Genomic DNA, 10,693 nt, shown 5'->3' on the forward strand with positions numbered 1-10,693 from the left:
TTGAGATCTACTGATGAAAAGCGCTAGACAAGAGCTAGGGATCTCTAATTTCTAGAGTTTAGGATCTAGGTGTTACTCTTTTGAACATCTGGCCCACTTCTCTTGGCATCTAAATGGGAGCTGAGGTCTTTCAAAAATCTGGCTCAGGAGGCAACACTGGATAGGAGGAAGGCTGGAGTTGTAGGCAGGTTGTTGGGACTGTGGTAATGAGGGCTCAATTCCCAGCTCTGCCATAGCCTCCTGGTGTGACCTTGAGTTAATCACATAATCCCTCTGGGCCTCAGCTAGGATCTGGGGATCATGAACCTTCCCTTCTCTCCTCTAGGGTGCCTGCTAGGTTGTGAGCTCTTGGGGCAGGTGAGGTGTTTGGACTTGGGTGCAATGGGAATGGAAACAGTAATAAGTCTTGAGATGATGTAGCTGGAGGCAAGGGTGCAAATCAGCAGAGCTCCAGCCAAGGAGCTGCTCCCTGACGTCTCTCTCTAGCGCCATAAGTTCCTCCATGGCTGGGTGGCTTGGAGCCTAGGCAGCTTCCAACAAGCTCAGCATGATGAAGATGTCCCTTAAAATCAATGTCTTAAACTGTTCCTGGCAAACATGGAAAATATTGACTATAATAAGGTACGTGGGCTAATTATACCCAGTGCTGATAAACACTTGGCGATGTCTGAGCTGTTTGTGGTCCTGTTTAGCTCCACTCTTCCTCCTCCACCGAGGCTGCATGACCACTGCATGTCAGCTGTACATAGACAGCTTCCCTAAATCATCCCGCCTGCATTTGGTCCTGGCATTCCTGGCCCCCTGTGGTCACCACTGAGGATTGGACCTGGGATTCTAAAGCACTAAAAGCCCCATTTCAGCTAACAGGATAATAGTTGGAAGTGGTAGTAGATTTTTATCCTCTTAAATGACTCAGCCACTAGAGGGGGGACTCTGAACACTGGGCTGGGGGACTGGGCTGCAGTGGCTCTGAGGGGGTACCTGCCCCCTCCCTTCCATTCTGAAAAGCCCTATCAGGTCCCTGGAACAAGGGAGCCACTTAGGGCAGCACTGAAGGGCTCCATAGCCTATGTTAGGGGCTATGCTGGATAGAGGAGGCACAAGCCCCTGACCCTATTTCTTGGCATCAGGGCCTACCAGGGGGGCAGTCTAGCTCAAAGAGCTTTGTGCAGGGCAGCCCAGATCCCTTGGTACTCATGAGAACAGTGTCCAGCCCACATAAAGTCATGTCCCAGTGACCGCCACACAGTCACGTCTCCGTGGCAGCCTCTGTCTGCACGGGAAGGATGTGGCACGCTAAGGCAGGCTGAGTCGGGAACGTCCTGCAGCATGGAGATCCCAGGGGCAGGCCAGGATGGGAACGTCCTGCAGGGCGAAGACCCCTGGGGCAGGCCCCGTAGGCAATGTCCTGCAGGGCAAAGATCCCTGGGGCAGGACACGTCAGGCATGTCCTGCAGGGTGGAGATCCCTGGGGAAAGTTGCATTGGGAACGTCCCATAGGGCAAAGATCCCTGGGGAAGGTAGGGTGACCAGACAACAAATTTGAAAGATCGGGACAGGGGGTGGTGGGTAATAGGAGCCTATATAAGAAAAAGATCCAAAAATCAGGACTGTCCCTATAAAATCTGGACATCTGCTCACCCTAGGGGCAGGCCGCGTCGGGAACGTCCTGTAGGGCAAAGATCCCTGGGGCAGGCCACGTCGGGTATTTCCTGCAGCGTGGAGATCCCTGGGGCAGGCCGCATCGGGAACGTCCTGTAGAGGAAAGATCCCTGGGGCAGGCCGCGTTGGGTATGTCCTGCAGCGTGGAGATCCCTGGGGCAGGCCACGTCGGGTATGTCCTGCAGCGTGGAGATCCCAGGGGCAGGCCGCGTCGGGAACGTCCTGTAGGGTAAAGATCCCTGGGGCAGGCCACATCGGGTATGTCCTGCAGCGTGGAGATCCCTGGGGCAGGCCGCGTCGGGAACGTCCTGTAGAGGAAAAATCCCTGAGGTAGGCCGCATTGGGTATGTCCTGCAGCGTGGAGATCCCTGGGGCAGGCCACGTCAGGTATGTCCTGCAGCGTGGAGATCCCTGGGACAGGCCGCGTCGGGAACGTCCTGTAGAGGAAAGATCCCTGAGGCAGGCCGCATTGGGTATGTCCTGCAGCGTGGAGATCCCTGGGGCAGGCCACATCGGGTATGTCCTGCAGCGTGGAGATCCCTGGGGCAGGCTGCGTCGGGAACGTTCTGTAGGGCAAAGATCCCTGGGGCAGGCCGCGTTGGGAACGTCCTGTAGGGCAAAGATCCCTGGGGCAGGCCGCGTTGGGAACGTCCTGTAGGGCACGTCCTGTAGGGCAAAGATCTCGGGAGCAGGCTACATCGGGCACATCCTGCAGCGTGGAGATCCCGTGGGAAGTCCGCGTTGGGAACGTCCTGTAGGGCAAAGATCCCTGGGGCAGGCCGCGTTGGGAACGTCCTGTAGGGCAAAGATCCCTGGAGCCGGACACGTCGGGCACGTCCTGTAGGGCAAAGATCTCGGGAGCAGGCTACATCGGGCACATCCTGCAGCGTGGAGATCCCTGGGGAAGGCCGCGTTGGGAACGTCCTGTGGGGGGCAGGGGTTGCACCTTGGAGCAGGCCATGTTGAACCCCGTGCTCATGCTCCTTGGGCCTATTTTGGGGGAGGAGGTGACTGTATGGGGAGGAGGTGACCAGCTCTCTGTGGAGAAAGAAGTAGTTCGGGGCTATTTAGGAAAGCTGGACGAGCACAAGTCCATGGGGCCGGATGCGCTGCATCCGAGGGTGCTAAAGGAGTTGGCCGATGAGATTGCAGAGCCATTGGCCATTATCTTTGAAAAATCATGGCGATCGGGGGAGGTCCCAGATGACTGGAAAAAGGCTAATGTAGTGCCCATCTTTAAAAAAGAGAAGAAGGAAGATCCAGGGAACTACAGGCCAGTCAGTCTCACCTCAGTCCCTGGAAAAATCATGGAACAGGTCCTCAAGGAATCAATCCTGAACCACTTAAAGGAGGGGAAAGTGATCAGGAACAGTCAGCATGGATTCACCAAGGGCAAGTCATGCCTGACTAACCTAATTGCCTTCTATGATGAGATAACCGGCTCTGTGGATGAGGGGAAAGCAGTGGATGTGCTATTACTGGACTTTAGCAAAGCTTTTGATACAGTCTCCCACAGTATTCTTGCCAGCAAGTTAAAGAAGTCTGGGCTGGATGAATGGACGGTAAGGTGGATAGAAAACTGGCTAGATGGTCGGGCTCTACGGGTAGTGATCAATGGTTCCAGGTCTAGCTGGCAGCCGGTATCAAGTGGAGTGCCCCAAGGGTCGGTGCTGGGGCCGGTTTTGTTCAATATCTTCATTAACGATCTGGAGGATGGTGTGGACTGCACCCTTAGCAAGTTTGCAGATGACACTAAACTGGGAGGAGTGGTTGATACGCTGGAGGGTAGGGATAGGATACAGAGGGACCTAGACAAATTAGAGGATTGGGCCAAAAGAAATCTGATGAGGTTCAACAAGGACAAGTGCAGAGTCCTGCACTTAGGACGGAAGAATCCCATGCACTGCTACAGACTAGGGACCGAATGGCTGGGCAGCAGTTCTGCAGAAAAAGACCTAGGGGTTACGGTGGACGAAAAGCTGAATATGAGTCAACAGTGTGCCCTTGTTGCCAAGAAGGCTAATGGCATTTTGGGTTGTATAATTAGGGGCATTTCCAGCAGATCGAGGGATGTGATCATTCCCCTCTATTCAGCACTGGTGAGGCCTCATTTGGAGTACTGTGTCCAGTTTTGGGCCCCACACTACAAGAAGGATGTGGATAAATTGGAGAGAGTCCAGCGGAGGGCAACAAAAATGATTAGGGGGCTGGAGCACATGACTTATGAGGAGAGGCTGAGGGAACTGAGATTGTTTAGCCTGCAGAAGAGAAGAATGAGGGGGGATTTGATAGCTGCTTTCAACTACCTGAAAGGGGGTTCCAAAGAGGATGGATCTAGACTGTTCTCAGTGGTAGAAGATGACAGAACAAGGAGTAATGGTCTCAAGTTGCAGAGGGGGAGGTTTAGGTTGGATATTAGGAAAAACTTTTTCAGTTGGAGGGTGGTGAAGCACTGGAATGGATTACCTAGGGAGGTGGTGGAATCTCCTTCCTTAGAGGTTTTTAAGATCAGGCTTGACAAAGCCCTGGCTGGGATGATTTAGTTGGGTTTGGTCCTGCTTTGAGCAGTAGGTTGGAGTAGATGACCTCCTGAAGTCCCTTCCAACCCTGAGATTCTATGATTCTATTCTATTCTATGAACCTGCTGCTCCGTTTCCTGGGGGTGGCAGCTGGGTTCCTTCCCTTTTTGCTCCTTTGTGGTGCTGGAAGAAAGTTAAAAAAGCAGTTTGTTTTTTTCCTCTTTTCAAAACCAGATCAGAAATGGGGGGTCTCACCTACCCTACCATCCCTGGAAGCCCCAAGGGTTACTGGGGAGCTGGCAGGACTGACAGGGTCACACCTGGGGAAACTTCACTGCCTGGCAAGTGACGTGATTATTTTCCTCCAAAGGTTTGGAAACTATTTGACCCAACGTCTGCTCCCATTTACACCAGTGTAAATCCTGAGTCATACTGTTGCCTTCAGGCTAGATTTACACTGGTGTAACTGGGAGCAGAGTTTGTCCCTTTGGCTTCATCTTTTTCATTTTTGTGGGTGCACATATAACTCAAATGCCTGAGACACAGTGGGGAGAAAAGCTCTTTTAGCTAAAGATGCTACACACCAATCCCTGCCCCTTTAATTATTGTCAGGCTTGATCGAAAGTGTGTCCCATTCAGTGCTTGGGGGTGGGGTAAAATCTAGGGTATGGCCAGGACAGGATTATCAGAGCCATTTTCCCCCCTTTCCAGATCCCCCCTTCACGAACCGGCAGCTGGTGATCCCTACCCTGATCATTGTGGCCATCAAACTGCTCCTGATGACCCGGGTCCTCCTCTACCTCCTCTACCGTGAGTAGCCACCATGACCTGGACCCCGTACCCCCACCAGAGCTGGTCTGGTGAGAGCTAGGCACCTTCTGAGACAGCATGGACTAGTAGAGACAGAATAGGACTAAGCCCTAGGAGACCAGGGTTCTATTTGAGTGGTGTGACCTTAGGCAAGTCACATCAATGCCCTGTGCCTCAGTTTCCCCATTTATAAAATGGTGCTCATGAGCCTGACCCCCTTCACAAAGGCTTTGTTTGCTCTACTGATGAGAAGGGGGAGGCATTATTATTATTAGGGTTTGAGATTCTCCCCTCCCCAAATCCTGCTCATCCCTGCCCCAAGAAGGTGAGAGCCCCAATGGGCTGGGGGAGCCCCTCGCTGGGATTTCCTCCCCACCCAACTACAGAGTTGACAGACCAGAGTGAGAAGCTGCCAACCCACCCTTTGGGAGAGGCTTGTGATGTACCTGAGGCTCACACTGGGGCTCTGCTCAGTTTCTTAGATGGTCCCATTTTCAGACATGGCCGGGGACCCCAGCCCCACAACCAAGAGGGGCCCGGCTGGTAAGATCAGGGCTGGAGGACAGGGGTAAATAGGAGGTGCTCTCTGGGCTCCTCTTGAATGTTCTTAGTTTTCCTTTCCTTAATGTCCCAGCCTGTGCCCTGAGAACAGGGATGGCACCACATGGGGCATAGGGAGGGGGATGAGCACCCAGCAGGGACAGGGGTCAGGGTGCTGCAGTGTCTCCTTCCAATTTAGGAATGTAGGGATCAGGGGTGGTTCAGGCTGCAGATGAGGTGGGGGAGAAAGATGCTGGAAAGTCTTGATCTGGTTTAGGGATGCAGGGAGGTGGGGATCAGGCATTAGGCAGGGTTGGGGTGCTGAAGCATCACCCTCTGGGGTGCAGGGAGGTGGGGTGAGCAGCACCCCGTGGGGTGTGTGTGTATCCTATCAATGGCCCTGAGACTAACACAAGCCATGCTCAGTTTCACAGGCCACCCCTTCTTTCACCAAGCCGGGAGACCCTGGCCCCACAACCCAGAGGAGCACAGCAAGTGAGAGCAGAGTGGGGAGAATCCAAATGCAGTGTCACATTCTAGCTGGGGTGGGGGGCTCCCCCCTAGCTGGGGTGTGGGGCTGCAGAATCCCCCATTAGTGCCAGGGGTGGGGGCTGGAACCTGGGAATGGGGCCCTGCCACTCGCCCTGTGAAAGCAGAGCCCATAAGGATGGATGGAGGGGCTGCCTGTGCCCCATGTCTCCGCCTATAGCTTCTGCTTTCACCTGTGGCTTAGGTTTCCTGTGGAGTACCCACACCTGCTGTGGTTTGGCCTGTGCTCTGTGTCTGCGGGGGGAAGGATTGGCCCCTCAGCAGTGCGTGTGGGGAGAGGGATCGGTTGCTGGCCGGCACGTGGGGAGGGTGGGATCGGGCCCTCGTCAGCACATGGTGGGGGGTTAGTCCCTCATTGGCACGTTGGGTGGGGGGATTGGCCCGTCATCGCCATGTGGTGGGAGGGATGAGCCCCTCGTCGGCACCTGGCGTGGCAGGGTTCGGCCCCCCCATCGGCACGTGAGGGGGAGGGATCTGCCCTTCGTCAGTACATGGGGTCGGCGGATCGGCCCCTTGTTGGCACGTGAGATGAGGTGGATAGGCTCCTGATCGGCGCGTGTGAGGGAGGGATCGGTCCCTCATGGCACATGGGGCGGAGGGATCAGCTGTGTTCTCTGCGGCAGGTGTTCCCTGGTGCCAGTCAGGCTGGGACCAGGACCAAGGGAGGTGCTACCTTTTCTCCCAGGCTAACCAGACCTGGGAGGCAGCGAGAAACTCCTGCTTAGCCCAGAATGCTGATCTGGTGGTGATCAGCGACCAAAGGGAGCAGGTACGAGCCCTCAGCCCAACCTCTCTCTGGGGTGTAATGACCCCTGGGCAGAGGGCCGGCATGAGGCTTTGGCGCTGTTTGGGCCTGACGGGAAGAAAGGAACGGTGGGAGTTCCTGGTGCAGGGCTGGAGCAGGACTCCAGGTCTCCAGCAGTGACAAGGGCTAGCCCTGCCCCACCCCCGGGGTGAATTTTGCCTCGGTGGGGCAGGAGGGGCTTGGGGCAGCAGCACAGAGAAGGGACGATGTGGAGCAAACGGTGGGGAGGTTTGAGGAGGGCTCGGAAAGCAGAGCTGCTCTGCAGATAAGAGAGGTGGTTATCCGGCAGGGTAGTCAGACTCCCTGGGGCGCTGGGAACACAACACTGTCTTGCCAGAGGTGGATTCCCATCAGACTGCAGAGCCCAGGGGGTCTGCTGGGAGAGAAGTGCCACAGGTGCTGACTTTAATTTTTCCAGGTGGGTGCCCCACCTCGGCCTTGCCTCAACTCCACCCCTTCCCCCAAGGCCCTGCCTTTCCCCCTGCCTATTCTCACCCCTGCCCCACCCCTTCCCCCAAGACCCCGCCCTTGCCCCGCCTCATCCCACCCCTGCTCCGCCCCCTCCCCTAACCACCTCCCACTGGCTGCCAAACAGTTGATCAGCAGCAGGGTGGCCAAACAACTGATGGATGGGTGGCTGGTGGGTACTTAGCACCCACTGTTTTTTCCCCATGGATGCTTCAGCCCCAGAGCACCCACAGAGTCGGCACCTGTAGTAGTGAATGTATTTCTTTGGTCAGTGCTTTCCAGTGCCAGGAATGGGCCAGCACCTTGGCTGGTGCACAGCAGCTGTCATCCGTGTGATCCCGCTTGACATCAGCTGGGGATCCAGCCCAAAGATCCTGCAACAGGAACTTGGGTGACAATTCTGCTGAGGCTTGAACCAGACCAGGCCCTGGCTGGCTCTGCTGGGCGTATGAGAGAGAAAAGCAGGAATGGCTTAGGTTAGTCCCTGCACCTCTGATACCCACAGGGATGAGGGAGGTCGTCTGGGAGCAGGTTTTTTGCAGTCACTTTCAAAGTGTAACGGCCCTTTGGAAAGGGGAACTCGGACGGTGCATTCGTAACGCTCACCCTTATCTCCTGCTGCACCTGGTCTTAATAACTGGCCTGACAAATTTACCCTCACTGTGAATGCAGCTGTAAAAGTTTGTGAGTGTTCCTGAGATGGTACAATGACCGAGAGTAACCAGGGTTGATGGGAAAAGGTACCAAACGAGAGACAGATGGAGTTAGTCCAAACGAAAGAGCCTCCTGCTGTAACTCAGTGACTGGGTTCAGATCACGCCTGGCAAACAAGAAACGTGTGGAACCAGAAAGGAGTGAATCCAGTGCTGCAGATTAAACCTCCTTGGTGGTCAAAGGAATGAGGGGATGGGCTGTTCCACCCATTGCTCCCTTTTGGGGACCTGAAAGAGACTTTGGGGAGAAAATTAGGCTACTAGAACGAGCTTCACCATCATGGTTCTCCCCTCCCCCACATCTTCTGGGACCCGAGACCTTTGTCATCCTGAGCCTGAGACATCCTGACCAGATGGGACCGGAGAGGGGACCCAGTTGACGTCGCCTCTACCGGCTCCAGCTAATCCCAACCACCAGCTGAGATGAAACAGGTCGGACTGTAACAACAGCCACTCCAGCCTGTCTCAGCAGCAGGATGGTTGTTACCAGCTCTGATACCATCTAAGAGACCGTGCCTGGTTTACACTGGTGCCGGGCCCACACTTAGAAGGGGCCGTGGCACCCGGACTGTGGCCCTGCTGTCACGGACTCACAGGTTGTGCCCTCTCTTGGCCCCGTGGAGTCCCTGGGGGGAACCCCCTTCAGTGTGACAGCCCTTCTCGGGGGTCCAGTCTCTCTCAGGGATTAAGCCTCTGCACCTCCTGCCTGCCGCTGACTCCGCTCCCTCCCAATCGTGCGAGCGGTGGGTGGGGCCTTGGAGGGGAAGAGGCTGAGCAGGGGCGGGGCCTTGCTGCAAAGTGTGGGCGGAGCAGGGGGCGGGGCCACAGTCCAGGTGCCAGGGCTCACAAATGATTAATCTGGCCCTGCTAAGAGCCTGTCTCACAAGTGGGGCAGGTTCCTTCTAAAAACTCTGCAGCTCAAAGGGGACGGGCCCAAGGGAGGCTGGCGGACACTGCTATATTATTATTTGAGCATGGAATTACTATCCATAGAGATTCCATCAGACAGTTTGGTTCATTTAAGATTTTTACTTCATTTGACTTAACGCTTTCTATTGCCACTCCCTCACCAGCATTTCCTGTTCTGTGCTTCCGATATATTTTGTACACTGGTATTACTGTGTCGCATTGATTATCCTCATTCCACCAAGTTACTGTGATGCCTATTATATCCATACCCTCATGTAATACGACCTACTCTAGTTCACCTATCTTATTGTTTAGACTTCTAGCATTGGTATATGAGCGCTTTAAAAACTTGTCACTTTTTAGCTGTCTGCCATTACATGATGTAATTGAATGGGACTCTTTTTTTATTTGACTGTTTCTCATCAGAGCCTACCTGTATTTTATCATCTTCCATCCTCTCCTTAGCCACCTCCTTACTAGGACATAGAGAATCTCCATTAATAGATCCGCCCCTAAGGGATGTCTCTGTCCAAACCACATGCTCCTCCACACATGTTGGCTTTTCCTCCAGGGCCGCCCAGAGGATTTCGGGGGCCCGGGGTCTTCGGCGGCGGGGGGGAATGGAAGGGGCCCCCCGCCGCCGAAGACCGGGCTGCGCTTCGGCGGCGGGTCCCGCTTCCCCCCCCCCCCGGCCCCAGCCTCTTACCCCCGGCTCCCTCCTCACCCGGAGTCTCAGCGCCTCGCCGGAACAGCCGCAGCGTGTGGCCGGCGGGACCTGAGCTCTGTCCCACTCAGAGCCGCGTGGTGAGGGGGCGGGGTTGGAGCTCCCCGCCGAGCGGAGGGAGCTGAGCTCAGCCTGGAGCTCCCAGCCCCGCCCCCTCACCACGCGGCTCTGAGCAGGGCGGGGCTCAGGGGCCCCGGCGGAGACTCGGCGCTTGATGCACTGAGGCTCCAGGAGAGGGGCGGAGGCGGGAGCCTCCGCTGTTCTCTTGGGGGCCCCTGCGGAGCCCGGGGCAAATTGCCCCCTTTGCTCCCCCCCTCTGGGCGGCCCTGTTTTCCTCAGCCCTTAGTTTAAAAACTGCTCTATGACCTCTTTAATTTTAAGTGCCAGCAATGTGGTTCCATTTTGGTTTAGGTGGAGCCCATCCTGCCTGAATAGACTCCCCCTTTCCCAAAAGGTTCCTCAGTTCCAAATAAATCTAACCCCTTTGTCCCTAAGCCATCGTCTCATCCATGCATTGAGACCCTGCATTTCTGCCTGTCTAACTGGCCATATGTGTGGCCTGGAAGCGTTTCATGAAATGTTACCATGGAGCCTAAATTTGGCCTCTGGGATCTCTCTCCCATCCTTCCCTATGTTCTTACCCAGGGGGATTCTATGATTCTATGATAGACTCCACTAGGCAATGGCAAACAGAAGAGGAAAAAAATTCTTTAGCCACAGGGAATGTGTTGTTCTAAAGCAGACAGAGGAGGAAATAAGGCAGGTGAACCACACCACACTGCTCACCACAATCCAGACAGGACAGGGGTAACCACCAGGAAACACCTGAGAAAGGGGAAGTCACTGAGCAGAAATTGACTTTATATGGGCAAAACCCACTTGTGTGTGCAGTGTTTTTCCTCAATGGAAGGTTGATCTATTTGGAAGAAGCACATCTGTGACACTTATTGGACCAGAGCTGTTCCTCTAGGAGGGGCCACAAGAAAAGGGGACC

Source organism: Mauremys mutica, chromosome 17 (assembly GCF_020497125.1).
Source record: "Mauremys mutica isolate MM-2020 ecotype Southern chromosome 17, ASM2049712v1, whole genome shotgun sequence".
NCBI lineage: Eukaryota > Metazoa > Chordata > Testudines > Geoemydidae > Mauremys > Mauremys mutica.